This window comes from Grus americana, chromosome 2 (assembly GCF_028858705.1).
Source record: "Grus americana isolate bGruAme1 chromosome 2, bGruAme1.mat, whole genome shotgun sequence".
NCBI lineage: Eukaryota > Metazoa > Chordata > Aves > Gruiformes > Gruidae > Grus > Grus americana.
This window is the reverse complement of record NC_072853.1, coordinates 154239523-154260638: the sequence shown is the minus strand read 5'-3', so window position 1 is coordinate 154260638 and position 21116 is coordinate 154239523. Positions and strand designations below refer to the sequence as shown.

General features: G+C 42.4%; 1 protein-coding gene and 1 long non-coding RNA gene across 17 annotated transcripts in view; one reads left to right on the top strand and one right to left on the bottom strand.

Annotated features, from left to right (window-relative positions):
* CREM (cAMP responsive element modulator) overlaps window positions 1–9817 on the bottom strand; it is a 41784-nt gene extending 31967 nt beyond the window's left edge. For 6 of the 12 annotated variants that reach the window (XM_054816026.1, XM_054816023.1, XM_054816025.1 and 3 more), the window contains exon 1: window positions 8741–8857. The gene's annotated coding sequence lies outside the window, so the exon portion shown is untranslated. Of the gene's footprint in view, window positions 1–8740; window positions 8858–9703 lie in introns of those variants that run through there. The other 6 variants (XM_054816024.1, XM_054816033.1, XM_054816031.1 and 3 more) reach the window with 3 other exon arrangements.
* Window positions 8478–20608, top strand: LOC129202694 (uncharacterized). 5 transcript variants are annotated; one of them, XR_008575799.1, is made up of 4 exons: window positions 10035–11843; window positions 12675–13955; window positions 14332–14448; window positions 20399–20608. It is a non-coding gene; the product is annotated as an uncharacterized LOC129202694 (long non-coding RNA). The 5 variants fall into 5 exon arrangements; XR_008575796.1 differs by lacking the exon at window positions 20399–20608 and adding an exon at window positions 8478–8554 and having other exon boundaries at window positions 8700–11843; window positions 12675–14727; XR_008575798.1 differs by having other exon boundaries at window positions 12675–14448.
* Window positions 20609–21116: the final 508 nt, after the last annotated feature.

The window sequence follows — 21116 nt, the reverse complement described above, 5'->3', positions numbered from 1 at the left end:
ACAAAAATAACAAAGGGCATAAGTAATTTTAAAAGATACACTAGTTATCTTGGCATAAAACTTCAATGAGAAAGATGACTAAAGACAAAATGTAGCACATTAGTATCATAATTCAGACATGTTACAAGATTACAAATCTTCAGTAGACATAACCGTAGGGGATCACTAAACTTGCAGGTGAAGGTCAGTTGCAGCCATCTGAGCCCACAGGGTTAGACATGGTACAGCCACACAGGGCCACATCACTTCACATGGGCTTGTGCACCACTCAAGACTATGCCTGCTAAGAAACTCCTGAATTTCAGACCAGTCCAGGTTATCACTGTGTTTAGTGCACTCTCATCAACTCTCAGGTTCCTGTAGCCTGAGCTGTACAGGTTTTGCATTTCCTGTATTATCTCACATAGCATTTTACCGTGAATCCATCAAACTGGTTTTAATAAACGTACAGAAAAATACAGAGCAAGATCATAACTATGTTTCTTTCTAACACATCAGTAATATGGACTGTGGTCAGAAACAGTTATTAATCCAATCCAGAAACTACCAACATAAACAGTTTCCACATGTATCATACTCAATCAGTCTACACTGCAAGCAAATTCTGACATATTTATTGCTTTTAAGTTTCAAAGAAAGAAAAAAGAAACATCTTTTGGCAAGCACTTAAAATCCTGTATAAAAATATATCAGTAGTAGTACACATCACACTTTAAAGTTTAAATTACCTTCCTCCTATTTTAAAGGAAAACCAAACAGTTTTAAAGTATATGATCTTAGGTCCTGTTTAAAATCATATAGTGGTTTTTGTCATTGTATGATTTATTCTATACAAGCTTTAGTCTTACATTCAGTATTAATACATTCATTTCTTACATTTTCCACCTTGGTTGCTTATCATCACTGGACAATAACTTTTTAATATTAGTCTGGACTTTTAAATTAATAAACAAGTTACACCTCTCCCCTCCTATAATAAGGGGGCAAAAAATGGCTTTCCTTAATGTAGGCAAAGATACCTGCTTCTTCCTATGAAATAGCAAAGAAATCTTCAGGATCTGGCAGGACATTTAACTGTTAACTAGCTAGTAACATTTCAATATATATTAGCACATGTTTACTACAGTCACTGAGACTACCATGTAATAGGTCAGTAGCAGGTAAACACTGATTAAGAAAATGTATACAGTGCACATCAAAAGCTTCTTCAGCTGATAGCAGCAGCATCCCTGATGGGACAATACTGACAGACAGCATCAGCTAAAGGAAAACGTTGCCCAGGTGACCTAGAAAATTGGAAATCATTTACAGCTAAAGGTGCAAACTTTTTATAGTTTTGTCCATAGGTAAAAGGTGAAGCATAGCAGCCCTATCATGATGTGTTCATTTGTAACAAAGAGCACATAAAAATACTTTCACTCCCCCCCAACACTGCTGTTTGTTTTACAATTACATCGCTGGATATTATTATAAATATTTAATGTCTGTTGGTGAAATTAAACTGCATAAGCAATGTGGTACAGTATTTTGCATAACTGGAACTGTGTGACTGTCTAATTAAATACCCAGAGATATTTTAAAGACAACTTCTTTATTTCAACAATACTTTATACAGCAGAGACTGTTTAGAAAGGTGGCTTATTACAACGGAAATTGTAAGGGGCTAAGAAATACGTTTCAGCCCTTGCTCCAAATCTCTTTGAAGGCCTTTATTCACATGAAGTTACTAGAAAACAAGGATGGGAATTTACAAACACCTAATTTGCATTTATTGATGACCCCATAGTGAGCATGGAAACTCTCAGAATGCACTAGATTCAGAAGATCATTGTGTTTTCAAGTATGAAGTCTATAATCTGTTTCACTGCTGTCATGATTTAGTCCCAGCTGGCAGCTGAGCACCACACAGCCACTCGCTCACCCCTTCCCCTCAGTGAGATGGGTAGGAGAATTGGAAGAAAAAAAGGTAAAACTCATGGGTTGGGACAAGGACAGTTCAGTAAGACAGCAAAGGGAGAGGAAAATAACACCACCACCACCACCACTAATAAAAGAATATACAAAACGGGTGATACACAATGCAATTTGCTCACTGCCCATAACCCAAGGCCCAGCCCGGCCCTGAGTAGCAATTCCCTCCTTCCCCAGCCAGCTCCCCCTCTTATATACTGAGCAATACAGTCATATGGTATGGAATATCCTGTTGGGTAGTTTGGTTCAGCTGTCCTGCTGCGTCCCCTCCCAGTTTCTTGTGAAAATTAACTCTATCCCAGCCAAAAACTAGGACATTATCCACCACTTATTCTGTACCATTACAGCATGCCCAGATCCTATAGTTTCCAATTAATCACCACCACTTTTCCTATCTTTGATATATACACACACACACATATACACACACACACAGAGATATCATTCCTTTAGTCTCAGGCCATCCCTCCAAAATGTCAATTGAGTTCATTTAATCCACGACTTTGGGCTACATCTATCATAACAGTCTTTCAGGGCAGAAGAGATGGTGCATGCTGAATCCAGAGCTCATGGCTGGTGTATCTGGCACGGCCCATGCCCAAAGTCTGCAGGTTGAAGATGTCATTTTCCACAACTTTGCTGGGCGCCAGTTGCTGAAGTCAGTTCTGGTTTCATCACCTCTGCACCTTGCTTAGTTTCATCAATGTTCATTGTTCATTAGTCTAGATGATTCTTACCATAATACCATTGTTATGGCATATAGCAATTGTAGTGGTGATGACATACAGTGACAGGGTTATTTAGCAATTAACATCATACAATTTATTGGCTATTCTCACCCAAAATCAAATCCCCTTGAGGTACACATCAGACTTCCCCATCCTCCCACATCACCCCCCAAGTGAACCCAAGTCCTTCAGCAAAAGCAATCCCACAGATGGGTTTGCCTTTGCCTGAAGCAGAAGTAACCCAGACTGTCTTCCCCAACACATTATTTATGTGCACTGCAGGACTTTATCTCATAGAATGGTTTGGGTTGGAAGGGATCTCAAAGATCATCTAGTTCCAACCTTCCTGCCACAGGCAGGGACACCTTCCACTAAAAGGTGTCCTTCCACAGTACGTAGAAGTTTCCATTGGGCAGAGTCAGCTCAATTGGTAGATCCCCTAGTGTTAACTAACCAGGTGGCCTTTGCTAAATGTGTATCCCAACATTTGAAGGTCCCACCACCCATTGCTCTCAGTGTATTCTTTATCAGTCCATTGTAATGTTCGATTTTCCCAGAGGCTGATGCATGGTAGGGGATGTGATACACCCACTCAATGCCATGCTCTTTGGCCCAGGTGTCTATGAGGTTGTTTCAGAAATGGGTCCCATTGTCTGATTCAATTCTTTCTGGGGTGCCATGTCACCACAGGACTCGCTTTTCAAGGCCTAGAATAGTGCTCCGGGTGGTAGCATGGGGCACGGGACATGTTTCCAGCTATCCAGTGGTTGCTTCCACCATTGTAAGTACATGGTGCTTGCCTTGGTGGGTTAGTGGGAGTGTGATGTAATCAATCTGTCAGGCCTACCCATATTTACATTTCAGCCATCATCCTCCATACCAGAGAGGCTTTAACCACTTGGCTTGCTTGACTGCAGTACATGTTTCACATTCATGGATAACCTGTGCGATAGTGTCCATGTTGAGTCCACCACTCGATCACAAGTCCATCTATATGTTGCATTCCTTCCTTAATGACCAGAAGTGTCATCGGCCCACTGAGCTATAAATAATTCACCCTTATGCTGGCAGTCCAGATCCACTTCAATCTCAGCAGCCTGATCCACTGCTGGTCGGTCCGATGTTGCTCAGTGTCCCAACTCTCAGGCACGTGGCAATCTATGTGAAGTGCTTTTACAACCAGCTTCTCCAGCTGGGCAGCAATATCTTGCCACAATGACGTGGCCCAGATGGGTTTTCCTTTGCACTGTCAGTTGCTCTGCTTCCATTGCTGTAACTACCCCCACAGGGCACTGGTAACCATCCGTGATTCAGTATTGAGGTAGAGCACCAGCCATCTTTCTCATTCAGCAATGTCTAAAGCCAGCTGGATGGCTTTCACCTCTGCAAACTGGCTCAATTCACCTTCTCCTTCAGCAGCTACTGCAACTCATTGCGTAGGACTCCATACAGGAGTCTTCCACCTCCAATGCTTTCCCACAATGCGACAGGACTCATCAGTGAGCAGGGCATATGGCTTCTCATGTTCTGGCAGTTTATTATACAGTGGAGCCTCTTCAGCATGCATCACCTCCTCCTCTGGCAACAGTCCAAAATCCTTGCCTTCTGGCCAGTCCATGATCACTTTTAGAATTCCTGGGTGACTGGGGTTTCCTATTGGAGCCCACTATGCAATCAGTGCGACCCACTTGCTCCATGTAGCATCAGTTGCATGATGTGTAGAGGGGACACACTCTTTGAACATCCAGCCCAGCACCAGCAGTCGGTGTGCCAGGAGGAGCTGTGCTTCAGTACCAAACACTTCCAAAGCGCTCGAACCCCTTCATATGCTGCCAATATCTCTTTTTCAGCTGGAGTGTAGCGGGCCTCGGATCCTCTGTATCCCCCACTCCAAAACCCATGGGGTCAACCTTGAGTCTCCCCTGGTGCCTTCTGGCTCTACCTGGAGTCTCTGGCATTCTCCCTGGCTGCAGTGTAGAGTGCATTTTTTTTTACATCTGGTCCTGCCCCAACTGTCCCAAGGGCTTTTGCATGAACTATTTCCTGTTTAATTTGTTCCAAGGCTGGCTGTTGCACAGGGTACCATTTGAAATTGTTCTTCTTCCAGGCCACTTAACAGAGAGGGCTTACAATCAGATTGTAATGTAAAATATGCATCCTCCAAAAACCCATAACATCTAAGAAAGCTACCTATAACGCCTAAAAAAGCTTATGTTTCTTCTTTACTAGTTGGTGGAGACATAGCTGTTATTTTGTTGATCACATTTATTGGCATCTGATGATGCCCATCTTGCCATTTTATTCCTATTTATTCTTGCCATTTTATTTTAATGGCTCTCCTGTGCAGGTCTCCTGACCTTACTTTGTTTTATGGCAAAACCAGCTTTCAGAAGGATTTGGACTATTTTCTTTCCTTTCTCAGAAACTGCTTCTGCTGTGTTGATGACATCATCGTATGGGGCAATGCATTGCAGGTGCTCTGGGGCTTCACCCGGTTCCAGTGCAGTCTGGATCAGCCCATGGCAAATGGTGGGGCTGTGTTTCCCCCCCTAGGGCAGTTGATTCCAGGTGTACTGGACACCTCTCCAGGTACAAGCAAACTGTGGCCTGCACTCTGCCACCACAGGGATCAAGAAGAACACATTTGCAATATCGACTGTGGCATGCCACTTGGCTGTCTTTGACTCCAGTTAATACTGAAGTTCCAGCATGTCTGACACAGCAGCACTCATCAGCAGCATGACTTTATTCAGGCCACGATAGTCTACTGTCAGTCTCCACTCTCCACTGGACTTCCGCACTGACCATATGGGACTGTTAAAGGCTGAGCAGGTTCTGCTGATCACTCCCTGACTCTCCAGTCAACAAATCAGCTTATGGATGGGAATCAGGGAGTCTTAGTTGGTGCAATATTGCTGCCGGTGCACTGTAGCGGTAGCGATCGGCACCTGTTGTTCTTCAACCCTGAGCAACTCCACAACACAACAGTCCTCCAAGAGACCGGGCAAAGTATACAACTGTTCAATTTCCTCCATCTCCAAGGCAGCTATGCCAAAAGCCCACCAGTACCCTTTTGGGTCCTTGAAATACCCTCTCCAGAGGTAGTCTACGTCAAGGATGCATGGAGCCTCTGGGCCAGTCACAATAGGGTGCTTTTCCCACTCATTCCTGGTTAGGCTCACTTCAGCCTCCAGTACAGTTAGCTGTTAGGATCCCCGTCACTCCAGAAATACAGATGGGTTCTGCCCCTCCACAGCTTGATGGCATTAGGGTACACTGTGCACTGGTGTCCACTAGACCCTTGTACTCCTGTGGATCTGACGTGCCAGGCCATTGGATCCACACAGTCCAATAAACTCGGTTGTTCCCCTCCTCCACCTGGCTGGAGGCAAGGCCCCTCTAATCCTGCTCATCATATTTGTTACTCGCTTCTTGCAAAAAAGACTTAGAAGTCCCTTCAAGAGGATAAGTATGACCAGGCCTTCCTCTCTCTCTGGGGAACTGCCTGCTGGAAACTGGAGTGGCATTTTTCCTGGGAGAATCCTCTTTTGTGATTGTTTTTCCTTGCAACTCACATACACGTGCCTCTAGGGTTGAGGTAGGTTTTCTGTCCCACTTTCTCATGTTACCTCTGTGGTCATGCAGGTAAAGCCACAGGGTGCCTTGTGGTGTGCTCCCTGTACATCCTCTCACTTGAGCAGAGGAATGCTTAGTCCTAATAGCTGAGATACTGGCCTGTACAGGTGGGGAATAGGATGTACTCTCTTTGAGCTGCTGAACCTTCCAGAACAGTTTCTCCACAGCCAAGATGAGAGGGGTTTCTTTGTATTGCCAGAGCTGGCCAGCCACTTCATCCACCGTTGGTGCCTCTGCTTCTCCAGTCCATTACTGCCAGTGAGTTGGCGTACAACGATGGTGTGCTCTGTACAAGCTTCTGCCATATGGGTCAGGTACATTGGACTTCATCTGGATCTGTGGGTAACTGTGTGTTGTCCGGGTCATAATAAACCATCTCCCCATGGCTAATTCCCTCCGGTACTGGATACCTCTCTCCATGGTGGTCTGCTTGCCTGGATGACATATAACATCTTCACCAAAGGGATACCTTTCCCTCACATCTGATAGAAATCACCTCCAGAGGCTGAGGGCTTGCGTCCCCTTTCCTAGACAGGGATCCCAGCTGCTTGACCTCCCTATCCTCTAATTCCAGGCTACTGGCCCCGTTATCCCAGCACTGGAGCAGCCAGGTAATGATGTGCTCACCTGCATGGCAGCTGAAATATTTTTGCATATCTCACAGCTCACTCAGGGACAGGGATCAGGTGACACCTCTGTTTCTGCCTCTTCCTCCTGTTCTCACGATGGTCCTGGTTCAACATCATCCCTTACTAAGTGAACTGATTTCTTTGTGTATTTCTTTTTCTGTGTACGGGCAACTGATACTGGCATGGGTTGGGTTTTTGGTTCAGCTGCAGCGCCTGTCACCGAGGCTGGAGTAGCCACAGTGCCTGTTGGTCTGTTTTCCCTTTCTTCCCCCTGAAGGTGCTGCTGAAGGAACAGTGTTTGGTAGTTTTGGTAGATAGTGGCCAGGACCCAGCACAATGCAAAGGTTGTGTCTCCTTGGAATAGCCACAGCATTTTCCTCTCAAACATTCTATCACTTTATCAGGGTCCTTTAGTTGTTTGGGAGTGAGGTTCCAAACCACTGGAAGTGAGAAGTTCTCTAGAGACCTGTCCATATTCTCCCACGTGCCATGCCACCCATGATCATCCAGCCTCAGGGCAGATCTCTGGGCGGTATTCTTAAAACAATTTTTTGTAACCCTAAACGAGACCTGAAACACACCGAGGAAACATAGCACTCAGAGCATGCTGGCTTGAACATCCCAAGGGTATTCAGAATTCTCAAAAGCTGCTGAAACCAGCCTGAAGGAAAAAAGAGGAGGTGAAAGAGTGGGAGAAAGTATCCCTCCCATCTTCCCCATAGATTGGGTGTGATTATTAATCAATTCTGAGAGATGTCATCTGAGGTATGGGCATGACAGCAAGGTCACATACAAATACCAGCTTAACCTCATGACCAGTGATGTTACCGTATCATAAGTCAATATTATACAGTACAGCAAAATGACAATCCTGACCCCTCTCCCAGAGGTGACAAACAGCGCTGCAGGAAATACATACAGCAAGTAAGGGTTTACAAAACACAATTTATATTATTTATATTTTAAACACATGTTTATTCATGTGAATAAACAAAACACCGTTGTGACCAGCAACCGTTTAACTAATATAGTAAATGCGTATAACAACTTTATTTTAATACGCTCTGGTCAGATGTGTTATCTCAACCCTTCTGGCCTCACACTAGGCACCAAAAAAGGACTGCCATGGTTTACCCCCAGCCAGCAGCTGAGCACCACATGGCCGCTCACTCACCCCTTGCCCCCCCTCATGGGATGGGGAGGAGAACTGGAAGAAAAAAAAAGGTAAAACTCGTGAGTTGGGAGGACAGTTTAATAGGACAGCAAAGAGGAAAATAACACCACCACCACTATTAAAAGAATATACAAAGCAGGTGATACGAAATGTGAATTGCTCACTGCCCATAACCCAATGCCCAGCCCATCCCCAAGCAGTGATTTCCCCCCCTCCCCAGCCAGTTCCCCCCCTTATATGCTGAGCAATACTGTCATATGGTATGGAATATCCCTTTGGGTAGTTTGGGTCAGCTGTCCTGGTTGTGTCCCCTCCCAGCTTCTTGTGAAAGTTAACTCTATCCCAGCTGAAACCCAGGACAACTACGCTGCTTTGTGAAGCACACCAGCTGGCAAGTGGTCACAGCATTCAGCCAGGTAAAATGAGCAACACTGCAAGAGACCAGATTCTTAAAGTGTAATCTTTCTGTTAGTATTCTGCTGATACTGAAAACTTAAGCTTCTTGTGTCTCCTAAACTCTGATGTGTTTCCTCATTTTCTTCCCCATCCTTTTTGTCCTAGAATATCTTAACAAAACCCTCAAAGAAAATGAAAAACCCAACCTGCTGTTACTGTAAGCACAAGCATGCTACCCGTCACTCTGCATCTCAATAATCCGGACAAGACAGTGCTGAGTCTGCTGTGAAGAAGACACATGGTCCCCATTTAGAAGAGTCCAACCAGTCCCTGAATAGGTAAGAGGATCATTTAAGTGTGAGTACCTCTGGAATCGTTTAACTGCTGCAAGTCATGCTGTTCCACTCAGCACGAAGTAAGATGCTGACACAGCAGTGGCGGATGCAGGCAAAACCCTCAAACTTTAAGCAAGATGTAGAACTCACAACGCCCACTGTGCTACTCTCCCACCTATTTTCCTGTCCCAGCTCGGCAAAGCCCATGGGCAAGGATGTAATCTGGCCTACCGGACTTGGGGGAAAAGCCAGCAGGCACCACGGCCAACCCCCCACGGCCAGCGCTCTTCCCTCCGCCAGGGCACCCTGCCGGCAGCCGGGGCAGCACCCCGGAGGCCCCAGGGACCTGCCGTCCCAGGGCCCCCTGACTGCAAGAGAAAGACACAGTGCACCGTCCCCTCCCTCGCCGGACCGCCGACAGGCGAGCCGAGCCCGTCTCCTTCCTAAGCCCCGCTCCGGAGGAAGGGCCTGAGCAACAGCCTGCACATCGGCTCTCGGGCTGTAACAGAGCAGGGCGCTCCCCACGCCCTGCTTTCCGGGCTGCGGAGACGCCTCGGGGCCGCCCGACAGAGCCGTGCCGGGAGCGCGGGTCCTGCGCGGCCGTGCCTGAGCGCGGCGCGCTCCCGGCCGCCGGCGGGGACGCGCCTCCGCCCCTTCCTGCGCGCTCCCGGCGGCAGGGGCTGAGCCGAGCGGCACAGCGCCCCCCTTTCCTTCCCTGCCCTGCCCTCCCCTCCACGCTGCTGGGGCCAGCCGCTGCCCTCTGCGCTCCCCCGCTCCCGGCCCGCAGGGGGTCGGGCTGCGCGCACACGTGTCCCCGCCCCCTCCCGCACTCACCCGCCGCCCTGTACGTGCTGCCCCCGTCACAGGGGGTGGGGGGGATTGCGCCGGGCGGAGTCGCACGTCGGCCTCACGTCAGCGCTGATGCAGCCGCGCCGCTACGGGGGCGCTGAGGAAATGGCGTCTGCGGCGACTCCCAGCCCCAGCGGCCGCGGAAGGAGGAGGAGCCGGGGCTTAGGCGGCGCCACGGATTGGCTACAGGGCACCCAACGGCTGGCGCGCTGGCCAACCGCCGCCGCGGGGCTGCCAGCAGTGCCTCTCATTGGCTGGGGGGCGGGACGAGCCTCCTGAAGTGGGGGAGGGGCGGGCCTCACCTCCGCCCAGGGGAGGGTGGTGGCCCGGCGGCTTCTCACGGAGGTCGTGTGGAGCCGGGTAACAGCCGGGGGCCGGGCTGCTTCTGTTCGGGCCGGGGCGCCCTCAGTGGTCGGCCGAGGAGCGTGGCCATGCTCCCCGGACGGGGTTTGCAGTCGAGGTGTGCGGTAGCAGGGGCGCGGTGTCGGCTGCTCTCCGTGCCGGCCGGGCTCCGCCGATAAGGGCGCTTGGCTGGGCCGCGCTGGCCCTCGGCAGAGCGGCCTCCCTGCAGAGCCCAGCTGAGGCGAGGCTGACGCCTGCCACGAGCTGTGCCCAGGGAAGGGGGCGCCGCACAAACCGGTGGTTGTCGCCTTGGCGGTGCCGGAGTAGTGAGGTACAAGGAAACTTGCTGAGGGACCGGCAGGCCGCGGAGCTGGGGCCCGCGGCTTGGTTTCAAATTCTATTTGCTGAAAGCACATCCCCTAGATCAGTTAGTCCTAGTATTGCATATTTTTCCTTTTGAAGTAGGACATCGTATTCTGTATTTATTCGGCTAAATAAATAAGAAATTGCCAAGAGATAACGAACGGGAGCTACGTGCGTGTTTCCCCGCTCGCTGCCACAGGAGACGTTCAAATGTCATGAGTCACGTTTGGTTTGTACTGTATGTTTGAGCAGTTCTCGTTCCAGGAAGTATAAGACCCATATTCTCGGTTTTAATAATATTAACCCGCCATAAATGCTTGGGCCCTAAACTCTGTTACTAGTGGTGTTTTAACCTAGTATGTCTTACTGCTGTTCAGTATTTCACATAGTAGTGTCAGAAGGGATTATACTACAGTATATTTTAAAGTACAGATCTATACATCACTTATATTGTGAAGTTACATATTTACCCATTTTTATGTATTTTTTTTTCTTTCTGTGAGAAGCTATTCAATAGTGTGCTAAATAAGAATGAAAACCCCAAGTTAATTTCACATGACTCATTGTGATTGAAGAATTGGAGGATGTGTGTGTCAGGATTGGTAATATGTCTGTACAGGTCAAATATTGTCTTATTAATGGAATGAAGAAAACCTAGGTATTGCTTTCCTGTGTTTAAAAAAAGCCAAATAACTCTCTAATTCATCTTTCACAAAGTCAAAGATAAGTTATTTGCAAAGGTTTCTGCCTTTAAGCATTTAAGTTTGTTAATGTGCCTCACCGAAATTATTTAACACAGCTATCAAAATCACAATCTAGTGCAAAGAATACAACATTTTTAATGTCCCTATTGCTTATGCAAGTTTTCAATTTTCATCCTACATTTCCTTTGTTGAAATATTGAACAACATCTCCTTCCTGTTTTGAGTTCTGTTTCCCTCCTTTTGTTTGTTGCATATATTTTATGTGTCTTTTTAGGGGTTTAGGTAGGAGTTTCTTTTCCCACAATTAATAACCTTCTGGTTTGACAGCTAACCCATTAGGTACAAAATTGTTATGCCCATTCATCAAAAGATGTGCTTTACTAGAAAACCTCTGGTCAATTAGAAAATATTTGATACAATAATAAGATAATTAAATGACCAGACAAGTATAAAACTACTGAGAATAACTCTGCTGAAGCCTCTGGAGGAAATTCTGTCTTTGCTTAGTCTACTCAAAAAGCCAAAAGTACCTGTTGTGGTACTAGGAGCACCTCAAAAATGTTTTTGAAGGTAGAAATCTGATTACAAACAGGAAGAAATTTTGAATGTGTGTGTTAAATAACAGAAACCACTGGAGTGAGTTATTTATAAACAAGCTGAGAATTTCCATGGAACTCTTACCGTGTGGATTTGGAAAAGCAGTTATTAGTTTTCAGGTAAGTCATAAGCAGCTTTGAAATGTTTAACCAAGAATTTATTACTATTTATACCTCTCTGATAATTTAATGAAGCGTATCAGAGGACTGAGTGAACTGCCAAAGGGATTTAGACCTTGGTGATACAAAGACTGAACAGCTTCAGCTCTCAACATGGCTTACTGAAGCTGATCAAGTTCTGCCAGGGTTTGGTCTGGCCACAGGGCTGGTGGGCTGGAAGGGGAGGGCGATGAAGAGGAAACGTGGCAAGGGTTGAGGTGCTGCAATTGTTAGCTGAGGCCAAAACGACCCTCGCTACAAAGTGCATCACTTTAACTAAAATAATTCTAAAATGGTTCTAATTCAATTGGTATCAGTCCCTGATATGAACTCATTTAATTTCAAATGCTAAGACTAAAAGCAATCCATAAGAAGACCGGACAGGTCAGGGTTCTTTATGATTGTCATGATTTACATAAGAGGTACTGAACCTAAATTTGAAGTTCAGGCTCTACTGCCATTGGAGCAACCACCTGGGTCGTCTTTTCTCACTGACCTGAAACGTCCAACCTAATGCTGTGTCCTGCACATTGAAGGAAGTATCAATGATTCAGTAGCAGTTACTTTTTCATTGTTTTTTGGCTTTGGTGGGCAAAGTCAGAAATTCTGAAAGAGAAGTTAAAAGTGTAACTGGAAGAACAACATCAATTTAAGCAACCCGCAGTTGCCTCTGGCATCTTATTCCCACTCCTCAGTTACATCAATACCACTGCTTGGGCAACCCAGAACCCTGCTTGGGGAAGTAATTCAAGTTAGAAACAATGTATCAAGAAAGAACGTTTCTTTCAACAGGGATCAATGCCAAAGTCTGGTCTGCTGCACCGTCACACAGAGAAGTACTACCTCAACTGAAGAGGCGTAGTATATGAGCAGAGAGTTGGAGCTGCTTCAGTTGGCACTGACACCAAAAGAAACACGATGCCCTTTGCAGAGAACGTAAATACTTCACCAACGCATATTACATCAATATGAATGCCATCTATGTAATCTTCAGACAGCTAATTTTACATACTGGGTCTTCACAGCTATCTTTTAAATAGATTTTTGAAGGAATAGGGTTACAAGAACTTGGTGCATTTCAGTTATAATCTTATGAAACACCTGTATAGTTTTCTTCTAAAAAAGTTCATAGATTGTCACGGCATAAGTCAAGTCAGAAAAAGGGATCTGCTACTTATATTGTAGATGTATTTTTAATTAGTATTCAGACATTCAACGGTAATATATGTTAGACTATAGAAAAATAGATTTGCATTCTATTTGAAATAATACTGATATGTAATAATTTTGCTTTGATTATGCATTATAGAAATGATCCCAGTATTGCCATCTTGACTGATGTTTAAATGTTTTGTGATTTTTTTTCATGCTAGAGCCATTTGGTATGTTACATATATCTCTTTTTGCTCATTCCACACCTACACGTCCTAAACATTTAGGAATGATGAAATATAACTTTTAGGTTAAAGAAAAACTTTTATTCAATTTGTGTCTGAAATGCCCTAAATGTTATTTATATAAAGAAAATGATAACTTATAGGTAGTTTATTATGCCAGAAGTAATTCCCACTGAATGCTTAGCTAAAAGATGTCCAAGTAAATGTAGTCTCACATAATACTTAATGAAGCTCACTGTTAGGCTTTTCTAACAGCGTTCTGTTTTTCTTCACTTATGCAATCTGATATTTGCTGTCTACATCTTTGTCTCCTTAAAGATTGCATGTTTTTAATTGTTGTCATAGGTCATAAATTAATTCCTTACTGGGTATATGATCCTAGAAGAGACTGAATTACCATAAAATAATTGCCCCACAGATCTCTTCGCGGACCACTCAAGTTTTAGCTGGTCATTAAATAACCCTACCTCTGCTCTTTCATTGCCCCTAAAGTAATAGAAGGACAAGTGCAGAACTTGTAGAGTGGTGACAGGAAAGTGCAGTCAACACACAGCCGCTGTTTTCACAACTTATTTTGTAAGGGTGATGAAAGTCAGAAGTAACCAATACCCTCATGCTGCAACAGAATCCTGATCCGTCTAAAACAGAGAACAGATTAGGCAAGAAGTACACTGTAGTAAGTATAAAATATAAAATACTGTAGTGAATGTAAAATATAAGACTAATCATTTATTTTAACTATTCTTTTTTAATGAACTGCTAGTAATGCAAGAAAAATATGCATTTCTGTTAGCTTACAAATGGAAACAGAAATGGCACACCCTTAAAAAGGCAAATATTGAACAATATTGTAAAAGGTAAAAGCTTTGTAAATTGTTTTTTGTTGTTGTATATAGATTTTAAAAAATGTTACACATCTGTAAGATTACAAATATATAGTTATGTTTCCTTTCCTAAACTACATTAAGATGAAAGTAGGACTCAGTGGCTGTATGAGTAGTATAAGAGCAAATCACTGATCCTTTTATTCTTTTTTTTCACTACCGTGCAAGACTGGAACATCTGAAAATTGATACTGCCTAAATTAGTGCTGGGCTAAGGTACCACCTTGACTTTTGTGGATTGCAGCAGCCAGAGGCGCAGGAGGAAATAGCCTTGAGGAGTCCCAGGTATGGCTTAGTGAGAAGTCTGGCCTAACAGCTGTGAGGCTTTGCAGTACCTCAGCACTGCCTTTTGTTATGTAAATAACAGGATCTTTTTATTTGGAAAGCTTGGAAGTTATTACTGTTGAAGGGAGTATCAAGTACTAGTTCCATTTTTTAAAATATCATTACTTTGATTTTCTTGGGTTTGTAATTATTTGATTTGGAATAATAACTTGCTTTAATGCTACAATATTTTACACCCCAAAGCACAGATGTACAGTCTGAAATACAACATTTCAAGGTGGTTTGTTTGTGTTTTGTTGTTTCATTTTGGTTTTTTATTTTTTTAAGATTTGTAATCAGAAATCTAATTTTATAAAAACTAAACAGGAATCACAAGTGATACACTAGTATCTCATATGTCATAGAATCATAGAATGGTTTGGGTTGGAAGGGACCTCAAAGCCCATCTAGTTCTAACCCCCCTGCCATGGGCAGGGACACCCTCCACTAGACCAGGTTGCCCAAAGTCCCATCCAGCCTGGCCTTGAACACTTCCAGGGATGGGGCATCCACAGCTTCTCTGGGCAACCTGTTCCAGTACCTCACCACCCTCACAGTAAAGAATTTCTTCCTTATATCTAATCTAAATCTCCCCTCTTTCAGCTTAAGGCCATTACCCCTTGTCCTATCACTCCATGCCCCTGTAAACAGTCCCTCTCCAGATTTCTTGTAGGCCCCTCCAGGTACTGGAAGGCTGCTATAAGGTCTCCCCAGAGCCTTCTCTTCTCCAGGCTGAACAATGCCAACTCTCTCAGCCTGTCTTCACAGGAGAGGTGCTCCAGCTCTCTGATCGTCTTCGTGGCTTCCTCTGGACTCACTCCAACAGCTCCATGTCCTCCTTATGTTGGGAAAGAAGAAGTACTTACTGTTGCACCAAAACATGCCAAATTAAAACAGAGTACACCAGCAGCTAAATTGGTCACATTATTGATCACTGCTTGAACAACATCACAAACAACTAAAATGATTTGTGAATGTGTAGTTAGATATTTGGTGTGGTGTTTTTATGAGAAGGAGAATTGACATGAATCAGCGTCTGTTCTCTTATCTACCATTCCTACATCAGGTCTCCAGCACTGTTGTCTCCCCACACACTGGAGCCAGAGCGAAGGAAAAAATGGGGAAACCCAGAGTTTAGCAAATAACTTGATATTCTATGAATCGCTGTGTACTCATTTGTCACTTATTTCATAAGAGAAATTATTATAGTGGAAAAATAATATTCTGACTAGCTAACAGTGTAAGGTGGCTGAAACATGTAAAGGATTGAGTTCAGGATATATGCATGATGGTATTTTTGCTGCAGCAGAAAAAAGAATAGTGACTGAGATCAATTACATGTAATTTTCTCATTTCCTCTGCTGATTAATGAACTTTATATAATAGTTTCCTCATAACATGAACATAATACATACTTCATAGTATTCTTAACCATTTGCAATTTATTACTGTTTGTGGAGATCTTTGAACTTCTTTCATGAAAAGTATAAGATTTGTATAAAACATTACTTTGTACTTATAACATGAATATTGACTGGTGTCACTTTCCAAACAACTGCTCGAGTTCTATTTAAAATTTAAATGCATAAAACTGTACTATTAAAAGTCTTCTGAATAGGCCGTGCTAAAAGAAATACCCAGAAAACAGAGTTTGCCGATGTGACAAGGTTCCTGAAAGGTTTAAAAAGGCTCAAATAGCTTAATGTGAGTATACTGTACCATGGGAATGTGCATACCCCAAACTGTTTGCATACGATCATGCTTTGCAAAAAATGTATCCTGTAAAGCAAAGTAAGCCAATGCAATAATGTGGCAGGCACTAATAAGACATTGAGAAACTACCTCACATAAAGGTGAATGACATCAACCATTCAGATAATGCAGTAAAAGAGAAACACATATAAAGATCTCATATTCATTCAAAAATATGCAATGAAAATATGAAAAAGGTACTAAGATGAATTTGCATTTAGTTAACAGTTTGGCTGTAGGCCAGATTTTCTAGCACTTACAGGTTGTTTTCGATGGGGGAGCAGATTTTTTTGTTGGTGTTAGATGGTTGCAAATGACAGTGAAGAGCAAGAATGAAAAATGAAAAGCAAGCGCAGCCAAATAAATGGAGCTCACAAGATGCAAAGTAAAGGTGTCTGGGAGCTATAAAGAGAAGGAAGAGATACAAGTGAAAAATAATTTAATGATACAGTATTTGGTATAACAGGAGATTATCAGGCTATTCACAGTGTAGTGTAGTGTAAGAGGGCTTTTCTATATCTTTCATGTCAAGAGCTGTTAGTTCTTAATCTACCAGTAATACACATAAATGGCTAAAGCAACATATTTTTTCCTGCAGAGGAAATCTCTTTTATGAAATGCTAGCTCAACTAATCTACCTCCTTGATGATGCTATTTTGCCAGCTGGCTGATTTGTGAACTAGTTTTTCTCATTCTCTTTATTTACCACTTTTGCACATTACAGGAAGTTTCACTCTCCATTAAGTATGAAAAATGTGTTTTACTGAACTATTTGAGAGACAAATATATGTATTTATAAAATAATTTCTCAAAAAAAAACCAAACCCAAAACCCAACCTGAGGAAACTGTCAGTGGAATGATGTCTAGTTCAATTTAGAAAATTATGGTTTAGAAATGGGCACTAGACATTTCCTATTTATCATGTTTTAGTGAAGACAGATATTATTTTCTCTTTTTTCCTTTTCTTTTCCTGGAAACAACAGCTCTGTAAATTCAACCTTGTCTCAAAGCTAAGTTGTGTTGTCTAAGATTCACCATCACTGAGGGTTGTGCAGTCACCGAGTTCAAATGTTTTTCTTCCATCGCTGTGTATTTATACATACCCCACACACAGATGTCAGAGAGCAGTGTGCTGGGGTTTACATTTTTAGTATAGTGGTAGAACCACTCAGGATTTACATGACTACTTTGTCTAAAACATTTTGCCTAGCAAACAAAAAGAAGCAGACTCGTTCCTCTCACAGTATCTGTTGAGCAATGCTCTTTCATTGTGTTACAAGCATCTCCTTGTGAGGATTATTTCAATATGATTTTACTATGGTGCACATGATCTATGTAACTTTTATAAAAAGTGGTCATACTGCTAAAAAAGGTGGTTGAATCACTTTCTGAAGGCAATTACACAATTTCTGAACTAAAGGGGAAGGAGAGGGGTTTAGAATAATATTGGCCTGGTTGTAGTGTTTTGTTTGGTTGACTGCTGATGGCATAAACAAATGTATTTCTTAATCATGAATGGGTAGAAGTAAAATGACTTCCTCTGGAACTTGCCAACTTTCCTTCCATTGCGCACAGTGCCCTCACGTGGCTTTCTCATTTTCCTAATGCAGCGGACAGAGATGATATACAGTGTTTGAACAGTTCTCTGGAGTTAACTCTGTTACTGCACTTTTGCAACACATAATATCTTTGGGATTTCATGCATATAAGCTAAAGCATGAAAACTACAAACAACAGCTTATTTACTATAGTCAGCTTCAAGTGTAGTTTCATATTCAAATCAAAAACCCTGAAAGCAAAATCCCAATAATTAATTCAAACCCAGCCAGGTAATGACCCAGCCAGGACTCCTCCATTTTCAGCAAGTCAGAAAAAAAAGTCATAGAAGAGCTGCATTGGAAGCTCTTTTATTCTTTTTCGAAGTTTGCTTAGATTACTAATGTGATGAATAGGAACACTGAAACCTCTTAAATGCCAGATTACTTGTTTGTTAGTAAATTATTACATGTAATTCCACCGAGGCTGTAACAACTAAGTACCTGAGGTGTCTGCGTTTGATACACTCACTGAACAGGAAGGATACACAACCTTGTCATGGAACAAAGGGAAGCTCCACAAGCTTTTACTATTTTGATACCTCACATATAAAGCTATCTTGTATCTGAAAAGTCCCTGGATTCAGAGTTACCGTATTATAAAAGTTTTACAACTCATTGATCTTCAAGTACAAGTTTTAAATATGCAATTTTACTTGTCAACAATGTTACAGAACAATTTTTTTAGCATTTTTTTTCAAAAATATAGGAAAAGAAAATTACCTAGGATTGCTCATACATAGAGATAGTTTAACTGCTTAGTTACAATGACATGATAATAAGTTAGTGCCCATTTTTAATAATGAAGGGAAAAATTACATTTGTGAATTTTTTCCAAGCAATCTCAGGTCCTGGGGAAGGACAGAACAAATGTGAGTTGAAATAAGCAGTTGATGGCTAGCTAATAAATGATGTTTGGGAGAGCTCAACTCCTGTTTATTTTCCTATTTCATCAACAAAAGGACGTAGATTTTGTTAGTGTATGTAGGCTGTGCAAGTTTAAACTCTTGAACTGCTGGTTTTTATATATTCAGCACTGCCTTCTAGTGGACACGTTTGCAGTGAGCTTCCATTTCATACGAAGAATTAAAGGAGTTTAAGCAGACAAAATAATCACACATTCAAAATTCTTCATAAATTAAAAACAAAAAAACAAAACTACAAGAATAATACTTTATTACCATGTATTTTTATAATCATAAAAGGTATGCTCAATTTATAGTCATATTTTGGATGTCACCACATGAAAGACAAACAGCCACAATAAAAGTCTAGATTAAAAATAGCCGTAATGAAATAAAAGTTCACTCCTGCTTTCATTTATCTTGTTTTTAGAAAAAAAATATTATTTTGAAATTATTTTTATATTATCTTCACCAATAATACAGACTAACTCATTTAGTGAAAATTTAATATAACATGAATAATCCAGCATAAACCTTGTGCACAAACTAAGGAATGTGGTTGCAAGGGAAGGAGAGACAGGTACCTTGCTCAGAATTAGGAAATATGCTCTTTTTCTAAATGAAAAAGCTTAAAGGATCTGTTACTGTAAAAATGGTATTTGAAATTGGAGGCAAAAAGAGCAGATAGTAACTTGGAAGGCATCTGCAAATGAAATGGTGGTGGGGAATGTGGGCTGTTTACTATCAGTTCAGGCTGCAGTCTGTAAAACAACTTTTAAATGAAGCAGTAGGTCGGATAGTGGCATATTTCATATCATGTTTGTATTATCATAGGCCTGGAGGATTCCTAATTTGGGAGCAGAATAATACAGTGTTTGGTGTAGCATAAACATAAACAAAATAGCTCCTGCCAGAAGAATTTATTATATAAGAGAAAAGAAAACAAGTTATTAAAAGCAGACAGACAAAGAGAAGTACCAGATAAGAGAAAGCAAATGCATATAAACAACAGGGGGATTTCAGGGAATACTGTGATACCGGTTAAAATGATGAACAGACTTCATAGCAGATGTAGAAACATTAAGTTTGTATACATGGTGTGGCAAAGTTTCAAGGTGGCATATGCACGTACTACAAATTAACCTGTGTAGCTCACTCCCGTAATCAACAATTGATAAAGAATTGATAGGAATTTACTGAGAAGAGGCTGACTTCTCCATGGGACCATCCTATGAAAACTTCCAGAGTTTCCACCCGTGTCACCCATCAGCAACCCACTCGCTATAGCTGCCAAAAGGTAAAACTGAGCCCAGGTTAAGCAGGATTTAAAGTAGGCCTGAACATTTGCTGTCACCAAGAAATGTGGCAAGACCTGGCTAAGGTTGCTGAATACGCCATTAATTGATCAAGCTTTGTCAAATGGCATCTTCCTTAGCTGGTATTGGCGGGTTTGATTCACCTCATCAATGTCTGGGTTTCAGCACGTAGGAGCAGCCCCACTGCAGAGTTAACACTGAAGTAAACTCACTGATGTATCCACGTATCCACTTATGTAAAGCACTGGTGCTACACACAAGCTTTAGTCTTGTTCTGAGCGGATACATGAGAATTATGTCTTAGTGGACTGTAACAGAACCTCTCTCCTTTTGGATATACAGGCAGCACCAATAGGATGACTTCAGCAGCACGCGAAGCGGAGCTCACATCTTGTTCATCTCAGACTCCTGCAATACTCCACTGTGTATTTTCGGGTGGTAATTCTCTGGCCAGCCTTGACAAAGACAATTGATGAAAAGAGTATCCAGATTTTACACTTTTGGGACTTAGGAATTGTTACTTCCTAAATACATTTAAATCTGAGAACAATTTTGAAATACCTTACATAAAAAGCAATAATTAATGCTCATGTTCTTCTTCCTAATTGTGTTCCCCTAATGATGGTTCCCCAGCTGCAGTCTTCCAGAACAGAGTTTGCAGAAGAGGTAAGGATTTGGTACCTAACTTAAGGTCTGTGGAAATTGTGAATATTCATCATCTCAGAAAATGAGCACATGATTCTCCCATGCCAAACACCCCAAATTATTACATTTGAAAATACTTTCCTTCCCATATCTATGTTTCCAGTTTGCAACAGTTAACTCAGAATAATACTTCCCCATATAACAGAAATTTAGAAAATACGTGCTGTGTAAAGTTTGGGTAGTGTACAAATAAGGATACTTTTCATTAACTGCTGTCTAACTTGTGATATCTAAAATGATCTTGTACAATTAATAGATTCACACAGCATGATTAAATAGCATAATTTAATTGTGCCAGCATATATCTTAACTTCTAAGAGTTTAATTTTACAAGCTTGTTGCCACTGCTACCACT